The sequence below is a fragment of the Monodelphis domestica genome, chromosome 5 (genome assembly GCF_027887165.1).
Source record: "Monodelphis domestica isolate mMonDom1 chromosome 5, mMonDom1.pri, whole genome shotgun sequence".
Taxonomy (NCBI): Eukaryota; Metazoa; Chordata; class Mammalia; order Didelphimorphia; family Didelphidae; genus Monodelphis; species Monodelphis domestica.
The window spans coordinates 253,416,859-253,428,892 of NC_077231.1; positions in this window are offsets into that span (position 1 = coordinate 253,416,859).

Below are 12,034 nucleotides of genomic sequence, written 5' to 3' on the forward strand. Positions count from 1 at the left end.
CAGGACTCATGCCTACCTGGCTCCAAGTATCAGGGGAAAATGTTTAAGGAGAGAAGAATACCATTTACTTTGGTGATACACTTAAGGAGAGAATAATAATAATAACAGCTAGAAACTCTAATGAGTTTTAAAGCTTGAAAAGAGCTTTACAAATATTATTTCATTTTATTCTTACAATAGGTCTGGGAGTCAGGTGCTATTATTATCATTATTTTACAGATAAAGAAACTGAGGCAGAAAGAGCTTCTGAGGCTGGATTTAAACTGGTTCTGGATCTAGCAGAATATTCACGGTGCCACCTGGCTATTTCTGCTAGTTTATAGGCTGCTAAACAGCACTATTTCTTCTCTAAACCCCTATCATTGCCCAGTTATCTGCAAAGCCAGTCTTCCAAAGCTAGTGCCCAATGGGTCTAGTTCCAAGGGTCATGCCACTGCCCAACAAAATGGTGAACAAATTTTGGTATATGAATGTAATGAAATACTATTATGCCATAAGATATTATGAAAGGGATGACTTCAGAGAAATTTGGGAAGATTTGCATATTTGGGAAGATTTGCATATACCGATGCAGAGAAAAGTAGACAGAGCTAGGAGAATTATTTATTCACTAATAATATTATAAAGACAATTTCACAACTTAAAAACCCCAATTAATACAATGACTGACTACGCATAATTCCGTGGTATCCATGATGGAGAATGTTCCTATCTCTTATTAGAGAGCTGATAGCCTTAAGTGCAGAATGAAAGAAGCATTTCTGGATATGGCCAAGGGGGGAATTTTACTAATATATATTTGTTACAAGGGTTTTCTTTTTCTTTCCTCCCACTCTCCAGCCCCTGACAGAGTATAGGGTAAAAGGGAAAGAAAATAAGTGCATATTAATTTAAATTTTTTAAAATTGATATCATACTAGTATAAGACTGCCTGCTCCCAGATCCCTTGCTGGAACAAGTTCTGTCTCACTGGGAAGACATGAGATGAAGCTATAGATCCAGGCGAATGGGACTGGAGGAGATCTGTTCCTTTGGCTCCTTGGGAGAGATCCTCAACTAACCACCTAACATGTGAAACTGTATCTTTCATTCTGAACTAGTGTGTCTTCTGGTTGGTCTAGAAAAGGGATATTGGTGAGGCTATGCTTTTGAGTAGAGGTGAAACCAAAGTTTATCTTGAACCACAGATAGCTCTTCAGGGATGACCATGTGAGGGAGTCCCTTGGCTATAATAGATGAACCCCTGTCTCCCACAAAGCAATATTATTCATATAAAATTTCTTTAAATGGCAAAAATGGCAAAAAATGTGTATAGAGAGGCATTGCAAAAATAGTTATACAAATATATAACTATTTTCTGTGAAAATTGTTTTTAGTATTTGTTCCCAATGCAAAGATATCTTATTCATTTTTATCTCTACTCTTTGTCTTCATTTCCCAGTCTTCCCATGTTATCTTTACTATTATCTATTGCATTCTAAATGCATCATTTTGAGCTGGATGTCAGTTTATATAATTAAACCAGTCAAGACTCTGGAAAAGAGTGGATCACATTAGGTAAAAGAGAACTAGATTGGAATTCAGAAGATTTAGGTTCAAATCCTGGCTTTGCTGGAGAATGGATGAGCAAATTGTGGCATATGGTTGTAATGGAATACTATTATGTCATAAGAAATGATGAACAGGATGAGTTCAGAAAAATCTGAGAAGACATATGAACTGATGCAAAGTGAAGTGAGCAGAACAAGAAGAAAAATGTATCCAATAACAGAAATAATATAAGGTGGTCATCTGTGAAGGACTCAACGCAAGTGTCTAAGATAACTACAAGAAACTCATGATCAAAATGCTATCTACAGCCAAAGAAGGAACTGCTGGAATCTGAGTAGAGATCAAAGCATGCCATCTTCTACTATATTTACTTAATGAAATTTCTATTGTATGTGTGATTTGTGCCTAATATGAGATGAACAGTATGGAAATACGGATTACCTGGAGATGTGGGTATAAACTATATTACACTATTCACTGCCTTGGAGAGAGGGGAAAGGTAAGAAGGGAGAAAATCTAAGTTTTAAAATTTCAAAAAACAATTGTCAAAAATTGTTTCTTTATGCAACTAGAGAAAAAATCCTGCTTTTGTCACTTATTATTTGACCTGAGGTAAGTCACTTAACTTTACTGGGTCTCAGTTTCCTCATCTGTGATGAAGGGTTAGACTTAAAGACCTCTAAAATACTTGTGATCTCCAAAGACCTTTTCGGCTCTAAATCTGTGATCTTAAATTATATCTGGCTGTGTACCAGAATAACTTTCCTCTTATGAATATGACCTAGTCAGTTAAAAACTTAAATCTGGAGAAAGTAGTCAGCCAATTGTTGTGTATAGACGATGATGCCTGATATGACAACCTTGAAAAGATTGAATATATCTTTATTGGCTTCTGACTGCAAGGGTGACCTCCTCATCAGTCAGTTTCTCCCCCTAATGGACAGAAGTCCACTCTAAGGAAAGAAGGGAGGGAGACAACACGAATCATGTAACTTTGGAAAATTTACGTGTAAATTTGTTATTGAAATAAAAAAATAAAAATAAAAAAGAAATCCACTGTAGTTAATTCATTGCTGTTTGGCTTCCATCTTCCTGCTTCTCTTTGCCTTTGCAGAATTCAAGCATATGATATATGAATATATCCACATGTGAATAGATTAGGGCTTGAGCTCCAAGTACTTCACAGCTGGTCCTCTTGAAATAATGTTTTTTTGGTGTTTTGTTTTGTTTTAGTAATAGCTTGCTCTTCTCTGACTTGGCTACCGAATTCAAGGGTGTCCACTGATCTGTGGAACAACCTTGGTGTGGAGAGCAGGGTTTTCTTCTGACAGTCCTGGCACTGTCTTCTAACATAGGTCCATACTGCCTCTCATTCCAAGCGGTTCTATTAGAACATTACTGCTTTCTGGGGAAACCACAGACCCTTTGAGTGCAGAATAGGTAAGGACAGAGAAAAATAAGCAGATATTCTAAAGCAGTACTTGAAAAGTTGCTCTATGACCAGGATTCTTAATGTCTAGAATAGGATTTTTCAATACTTTGATAACTTAATTTCAATATTTGTTTCCTTAATATTTTATGTATTTAAAAATGTGATTCTGAGAAAGGGTTTCCTAGACTCCCATGGGGGTCATCCGTAAAGGTAAGATTCGAACCTAGTTTCTCCAGTGGCTCCAAATACAGCATGCTGACCTGCTTGCTACATCAATGTTCCTCCTATCTTCAAACTATGACTTAAATTTGGTCTTTTCCTAGGCAAGGGGCCACCCTGGCTCATCAGTGATTTTTTTCTTTTTTCTTTTCATTCAATCTTTCTATACTGTTTTTGCAACCTGGTCTCCCTGAAAAGCTTTGGGATATTGAGGGGGAAGGTAAAAACAGAAGGTTCCTTCCTACTCTCACTCTAAACAGATAAGCTCTTTGGGATTGGGGAGAGATGGATTAACCCTGTTTCTATCTGTTTCTGAAGATAAAGTTGTCTTTTTTCCACTAAAATAGAGTTAGGCTGGGATAAATTCAGATCAATTCAATGCAAGCAAAATTTATTGACTAGCTACAGGTGAAGCTTAAAGGGCTCAGAGAATTCAAAGAGGAACTGGACATAGTGCCTTGTCTTGAGGGAAAGAAGACCATACATAATGGGTAAATGCCATCAATGTTAGACATGAGTGCTAAGTGGGACCAGGAAGCTGAGCTTACTTTCATCTGGGAGGATCAAGAAAGGAGTCATGAAGGAGAGAGACATCTGAGGTAGCAGAGCCTTGAAGGAGAGCAGAATTTGGGCAAATAGAGCTGGGACTAGGGTATGCCCAGTAAAGCATAAGAAAAGGCTGAAAAATGGAGGACCTGGTTGGAGGATGGCAAATGATTTGTTTTGGTTGAAGCATCAGGTCCATGAAGGAGACAAGTCAGATAATCATATTAGAAAACTACATTGGAGCCAGATTATGGAGTCCTGAAAGCCAGGTTAAGGACTGAGTATTTAAAAAAATGTTACACCCTGGAGCCAGTGAAGCATCCGAACAGTGAAGTGATATGAGAGAAGTTAACGTTGTTCTTATTACCCTGGTATAGAGAGAAGAAAATTCATAGGAACACAGAATCAGAAGGAATCTCAGAGGTCTTGTAGTCCAACCAGATCTGAATAGAAATCTCCTCTACAGCCTCTCCAAAAAAATGGCCATTCAGCCTTTATTTAAAGACTTCCAATGATGTGTGCTCATTGCCTCCAGAGGTTGACCATTCTGCTTTTGTATGGTTTGGTTTGGAAGCTCTTCCATACCTATATCTATATCTATATAAAACAAAGACATGTAGATGTCTTTGTTCAGTTGTGTCTGACTCTTTTTGACCCCACTTAGGGTTTTCTTGGCAAAGATGCTGGAGTGGTTTGCCATTTCCTTCTCCAGTTCTTTTTACAGATGAGGAAACTGAGGCCAACATGCTTAAGTGTCTTGCCTGGGGTCATTAAATGATGTTCAGTGTTACAATTAAAATTATCTCAAGATTGATTTTTTTGGGGAAGAATATAAGTTGATTGTTTATATCAGGTTTACTGATTAGGCCAGCATTATAACTGATCAAGTGATAGATGACTCCATGGTTGTCTTTCATAACCAGGGACCACATGAGTTGTCTCAGGTAGTCTAATAAATAGATTTTTAGGAGCCCAATATTCAGCCCTTTCCTTGATCATCCCAAGACATCTTTTAATTGGTGATAGCTAATTAAGAGGTCTATCTATCTACCTCTCTCCATCCCCATGTCATGGGAAACACGAACACAGGAAAAGAACACTTATTCCTTTCAATTATTAAACAGATTCTGTTCAAAAGGAAGACAGTCCTTGGCATTCCAAAGGACAAAAGAAAATACAAAAAGCAGCAGACTGGATGGTATCTCTGATGCAGATCTCAAACAGAGGGATACATGGTAATTCTCTCTAAAATTTAGGAATTAATACAGAATTAGGAAAATAAATTTTCACATTCAGGAAGATGAGTCTTCCCAATTCCAACCTGAGCATTCTATCTATTGTGCTACCTAGCTGCCTTGTGTGTGTGCCTGCGCTAATACACACACACACACACACACACACACACACACACACACAGAGTGGTTTTTTGTTTTTTTTTTTCTTTCTTTGCACATTAGCAGGTATTTAATAACTGTTGACTTAGTTTGCCTTGACCCACACGTGGCATGGTAGAAAGATTTGATCTGGCATCTGAACTACTTCCTGAAGGAGATTTTAATTTCTACCTTTGTAGACTAGGAAAAAAAGAGCCTTTGCTGCCTTATCAGCAGCTTAGTAGGGGAGGGGTTGGCAGGACCCAAGCCAGCTCTGACTGGGGAATCACTTCTTCTCTCCCCTATTTCCAGGAAGATTTTGGGCTAGAATTCTATCCATGGTACTTCAGATCTTTGTAGTCTAGGGGTTTGGTGCTTTTATAGGAGTTTGGAATAAAAGTCACTTTCCATAGACACTCAGGGGAAGATAACTGTTCTTTCCAGCTGATCTCCCTCTCACCAAATGCTTGGTACACAAAAAATGATCTCAGGGAACAAGGCCATTTACCTAACCAAACAATAATCATGAAATCAGGGAAGTTACACAGATTAGAGTAAGCAGAAGAATACATGAAAGAAGACAAATCTCAGCTCATCCACCAGGGAAGTCTCTTCTTAACAGTTTCTGGGGGTGCAGATGCTGGGCATTGAGGGACATGTCAAGGGTGTAGCCACTCCTATATGTCTTTTGGTCAATTAATCACTCAGATATTGTCAGACTCATCTCTCTCCCCTGTTCTGTCAAACTGAATTTCTCTCTCTTCATCTCCACCAAAGTCTCTCCGCCATCAGCAATCTGGTCTCCTTTATGTGTACTGTATAGCAATGTGTGGGGTTAAAATGTCTCTCATTCTGCAGCATTGTAGACGGGCTTTTTGGGAACAAGCTGTGTCTGAGTTGGGAGATTATACCTATTTTGCACTGAAATCTGTTTCTGAATCTTCCTGGCATCACTCCTGGCTCTGCCTTGATGGTTCAAGGCAGGCACCTAGAAAACCAGTTCCTTACTACTAAAAGGAACAAAGGGGAAGCCCAACCCGCTGCGCTGCAGTTTTTGTTAAGGGGTAAGAGGAGGGATGGGTCTGGGAAACTTCCTGGGTTTTTGTGTATGGCTATCAGAGAAGACTGATGGGAAGAGAATGAAGTGGCTATACTGATTTCAAGATTCATTGGATGTATGTGGGCTCTTGCAGCTGGAGAGGAAGTAAAAGGAAGCTTAGCTCCTCCACTGAGCAAGGCGGGTAGCATGGGCTGGAAAAGCAACCCAGATCTTTCCCACGCTGGTCCCAAAGGCAGCTGTCCATCCCCACCCCCAACCACAATTTACAAGGACACTAACTGGAAGGATTCCCTCTGCTGGTGAGCCTTGCTGTTTGTAGACAGTCACCCTTCTACTACTTTCTGCTTGACTCACCTTTCCAGATCTCTCCAACCTAACCCTGAGCCCAAATTGAAGAGCCAGGTCTGGAAATCTGATATCCAACAGTACTGATCTGAAGTCCTTTCCTCAGCTACAGAAAGGCCAGTTCTCTGGGCTGTTCTGACATCTTGAGGTACTGGGAATGGATTGGTAGAAAATGGAAACCTTTTTGGGGCTTCATTTTGTAAAAGAACTTAGTCCTCTTTCAGTACCACAAGGAACCAGACTATCTATTGTGGCATTGACTGCCTACTTTTCTAGGGGTGACTGTTGCCTGAATCTAAGACATCTGGTCACATCAGTTGGGAGAGAGAGTAAGGTTACAAACTGGGCAGTTAGAGGCTCAGTGAATAGAGTGCCTGGTCTGGAGTCAGGAAGAACTGAGTTCAAATATGATCTCATATATTTACAAGCTGTATGACCTGGGGCAAGTCACTTTCCCCTGTTTGCCTCAGTTTCTTCACCTGTAAAATGAGTTGGAGAAAGAAATGGTAAACGACTTCAATATCTCTGCCAAGAAAACCTCAAATGGTATCATGAGGAGTCAGATAAGACTAAATAACAACAGCAAATGCTACAAAGAAGCAGCTTTTGGAAATTGGTGGGGTGTGGGCAATAGTGTACCAGAAATTGTTTAATAATCAGCTTCCCCTCTAAAAATGTACACCTAACACATTTTGAAATTTAATCTCTATTATTGCCATTTTCTCCATCACCTTCTTAATTCTAGACAACCAACAAAGCAATTTGAGTTGTAATATTTTCCCATTTCTAAGATTTAAATGCTCATGCTGAAAATTTAACAATCAACTGCCCCTAGGTAGAGGGGAAAGATGCTTGGACCAAAGTTCAGTTGGGAAGGAGACTTCGATTTCTGATTTGCCAGTCACTCAGCTTTAGACTAGTCCTTTAAATATCTCTGAGCATCATCCACTCCCACTCTGAGCTTGGAAGAGACACTTTATGCCCAAGTTTCCTACTCTATAAAATGGGGATAATAACAATAGCACTCTTTACTTAACAGCATAGTTATGAGAAAAGCACTTTGGAAAACATATCCATGGGAGCTATTACAGAATGAATTATTCATTACTGTTGACACAAGTCACTGGGAAGAAACCTTAGAGATCTAGCCTGATCTCCTCATCTTTTAAATGAGGAAACTAAGGTCCAGAGAAAGTTTAAGTGACTTCTCTAAGATCATGTAGGAAATAAATGACAGAACCAAAGATTTGAAAGGGCAGCTGGGTGGCTTAATGGATAGAGCACCAGACCTGGAGTCAGTAAGACCTGGGCTCAAATCCACACAATTTACAAGTTGTGTGAACTTGAGTAAGTCACTTGAAACCCTGTTTGCCTCAGTTTCCTCATCTTTAAAATGAGCTGGAGAAGGAAATGGAAAACCACTGAAGTATCTCTGCCAAGAAGACCCCAAATGGGGTCACAAAAGAGAGTTGGATGTGGATGAACAACAAAATTTGAAACCATTTGGAATCATCTGACCAAATGCAGTGGTTTTTGTCTAAGTCATATTATAACCTCTCTAGTCCCTTTCAACATCCCTGTTCTCCCCAGAGCAGGAACACTTTCTAGGTCAGGCTGAAATGGATTCATGACTTAAGCCCCCTAGAGTATGAGTCTGAGCCCTTCAGGATTAGAGAACCAGGCATCTGCAAGGCAGCAGTTCTGAGGGACCAGAATTCATCTGTTAACCAAAATGTGAGGACAGATCTGTGAGCGATGAGCCTCTTGGTGTGCACAGCTGGAGTCCCTTGGAAACAGAATTCACATCTGTCCGTCCCAAGGCTCCCTGGCTCTGTCCCTTAATTTTTTTTTTTTAAGTGCATGACCTTGGTTCCAAAGGCTGCTTCACAAATGAGACTCCAGGAGAAGTAGTTTTCCTCTCTGAAGGAGAGAGAGGCCAAGAACAGATTCAAACGATGTTCCTCCTCCTGTATTTTAGGAGAAAAACTGGATCTGAGACCTCCTAAAAAATCTGGTCCCCTGTATAGGGCGGGTTTTGTTGTTGTTGTTTGTTTTGTTTTGGGGGGGAGTGGGGGTAGGGCAGGTCTGGTAGGGAGGCTTGATGATTACAAAGGTAGAGTCGGAACAAAATGGCCACTCATCAGCCCTTTGGGTCCCTTGGGAGTCCTTTAAATTTTTTTTTTTTACCTGGGGATGAAGTGAACCCCAATGAAGATTTCTCTCCTGCCCCACCCTGTTACATAGAGTTCCTCCCTCGCTCTCCTTCAGAGTGATCCCCCCTCCCCCAAGGAAAATTCAGCCCTTCTTATAGTAAAACAAGGTATGGGGTGGGGAGGGGAGAGAGGGAGGAGCACAGGATGTTGTCCAACTTCCAGGTATTCTTCTAGGATCTTACCCTCTCCCTCCTCCTCCCCCTTTCCCCCCGCTTCTTCAGAACGTTTAGAGACCTCTGGCTCTATTAATTCCACTGAAAGGGCCTCGGAAGGATTCTTTCTGTCTTTCTGGGTGAAAACGCGGCCTTCCTCCGCACCACACCTCCCCCCAGCCCTTGACCTTGACCAGCAGCTTGGAGATTGCCGGGGGAGGGGGGGAGTTTGAAGGGGAGGGGCAAGGAGAGAAACCCCAGCCCAGGGGTGGGGCCCCGGGCTCTAGCCGGTCTGCCTCGCTTGCTGAGCTGGGCTGTCACTCACTGAATGGGCAGACTATAATGAGTCAATTCTCCTGCCCTCTGCTATTTAAAACAACAGGTTCCTTCCTGTTTCCTACCAGCTGACTGAAGCTTCTTCTGTATCGGGAGGAAAGAAAAAAACACACCCACCCAAATAAAGTGGCTCCTCTGAAACGGAATGAACCACCCAGCTCTGGCCCGCGGTAGTACAAAGGCTCCTAACTGTTTCATCTGTCCAGATGGTTTTCATTTGGTGTTGGTAGTGAGGAGCTGGAACGGAGGTCTTACATACTTGGTCGATTAAGCGGGCAAAAGTAAAACGAAACACCCTTCCCCGCGCGCCCCCCCCCCCCCCCAAGCTCTAGCCCCACCCAGCATGGACTTTAAGAACTACCTTCTCTAGGGAGAGTCTGCAGAATCAAGCATTATCTCTGCTCCAGAAAGGATGAGGACTCAGAAAACTTCCAGGTCAGGTGGGAGGAAACCCAGCCCTTTGCTCTTTCCAGCCCGGGGCAGGGAGGATGCTTGGAGACCTCGATTTCTTTGTTCCGGGAGGCCAAGACGCCGAGCGGGACTTGCTTGGCCCAATCCAAGCTTCAGGTTCAACGTTTGATTTTCAAGAAAGGATGGGCAGATACAAAAGGGCAGTGGCTGTCCAAGGGGGATCGGAGCCCCCCTCGGGGACTTCCCCAGTGAAGGGCTGTTTTCTAGAGACCACCCTGACTCTGGCCTCCGCTCCGCAAGTCCAGATCAAGGGTCTTTCTTGCCTAACAAAAGGGCTATAGCAGAAGAAACACTCTTTAGAACGCCACAGTGGTAGAGTTCTTATACCTTGAGGGCATCTGGGAAAGCTTCACTAACGTCTTGCTTTTTCTGCCGTTTTATTCCTGTAGCCACAGTGAGATAGAATTTCCCTCGCTGACCCCGCACAATGCCCTGGGTGGATTTGGAGAGGGTGGGGCAGAGGTGCCTCCCTTTGGTCTACATGAGTTTTGAGAAGCCTCCTTCGGTCCGTAGCCTTCCTGGTTTGTGTTATGGCTATGTTGCTTTTGGACCAGACGAGGGATAAAATTGGTATCGGGACTCCCAGGGAGGGACCTCCTTTTACCACTGAGGATTGGCAGCTTCTCTGCCAAAGACTAAATCACTTCCCCAGGATCAAACAGGATGATACATCCGAAGTAGCCCGGTTCCCATGTTTTCCTGGCTCCAATGGCTATGCCATGCTTTCACTAATTACTGTAACTATTGCCATTCATAATAATAAAAGGCACTTCATGGGTTTTACGTACAACACTTTATTTTTTCATTTTAGTTACTTCTGATTTTGAACTTAACCAACACCAAAATACAATGAACATTTCCACGTATGTTGTAGAACAGAGGTTCAGGAATCTGCCAGGCTATCGTGGAGGAAGGAAGGAAAGAAGGAAACAAGTGTGTGCCAGATACTATACTAAGCATTTTACACTCATCTGAACCTTATAACAACCCTGGGAGCCAGTTGCTATTATTATGCCCACTTTACAGTTGAAAACTGAGGCAGATAGAGAGGTTAAATTACTTGCCTAGAGATACACGACCAGTAACTTTCTGAGGCAGGATTTGAACTCATGTCTTCTTGACATCAGGCCCAGTGCTCTATCTGTCCACCACACTGCCTAGCTGCCCATGGAGCTTGCCTTTTGGTTAAGTGTACAGTAAATTCAATATGTACTGCCCTTGTCTGTGATTCCTTCTTGTTCCTTACAATGGCTCTAGAAGGAGAGATTATTCTTTATCCTCCCCATTTTGCAAAAGAGAAAACAGAGGCTGAACTCAGGTCTGGATTCTAAGTCTGGTGCTTTTTGTAGGACACTCAGGCTGTGTGAAACTTTGAGGATGTGGTAGGTCACCAGCACCCCCAGGGTCCCAGCTGAACCTGGGAAGGAGAAATACAGGAATTCCAGATTTAGCCTCTACAGTTTAGAAGGTTCTGAGCAGAAGCCCCTACGTCTTCAGGCAGGTCCTAAAGGATCTAAAGGTGCCTGAAGAATGGGGGGGGCATTAAAAAACTGGGGCTGCTTGAAATACAGAAGTCTGATTAGCATTGAGTCAGAGACCAGGCAGCTACAGAAAGGGGAATTCTAAAAATACCAGAGGATGGTGCAAAAGCAAATGGGATACAAAGGCCAGGCAGCTAGTGGAGCATCTGGAGGGCCAAGCAAATGATGGTCCACAAGAGCTGAGGAACAGCAACAAGCATGGAGTGTAAGTGAAGGCTCTGCCAATAGTCTTAATAATTCTTTTATCTTGGTGAGGACCAATCCTGAATGAGCCTGGAGGGAAGGCTTAGAGCATGACAACTGCCCAAGTTGTAGAGAACACAGGAATCCAGGAACAGACATGGTCTCAGGCAGAGGAATTCCCCTGGCAGTATCCTATCTGTGTTCTCTTGGTGGTAGTATCTTTAGTACTGTGGTAAAAACAAACAAAAAAATATTCTGAACCCTGGAGGCAACCTGGGTTTACATTTAAGTCCTGACATTTTAAAAAATTACTCATATAACCATAGGCAAGTGACAAAGCTCAGAGTCTCTCTTTCCTCATCTGTAAAATGGGGACAATTAATATCTATATGACTTATCTTATAGGTGCCTGTAGAGAGATAAAAGTGAGTCATTAACTGTGACCTCAGGAGCCAATAGCAAGCTGCTTGAGTCTAACCAGTTCATTCCCAAGTGGACTAGATCTGAAGTTAGAGGATCGGGATGTGAATTCCAACTCTGCCATTTATTATGCATGTGTGAGCTTGTTCATGTCATCTCCCTTGAGCTCAGTATCTTTATTTGTAAAAGGAA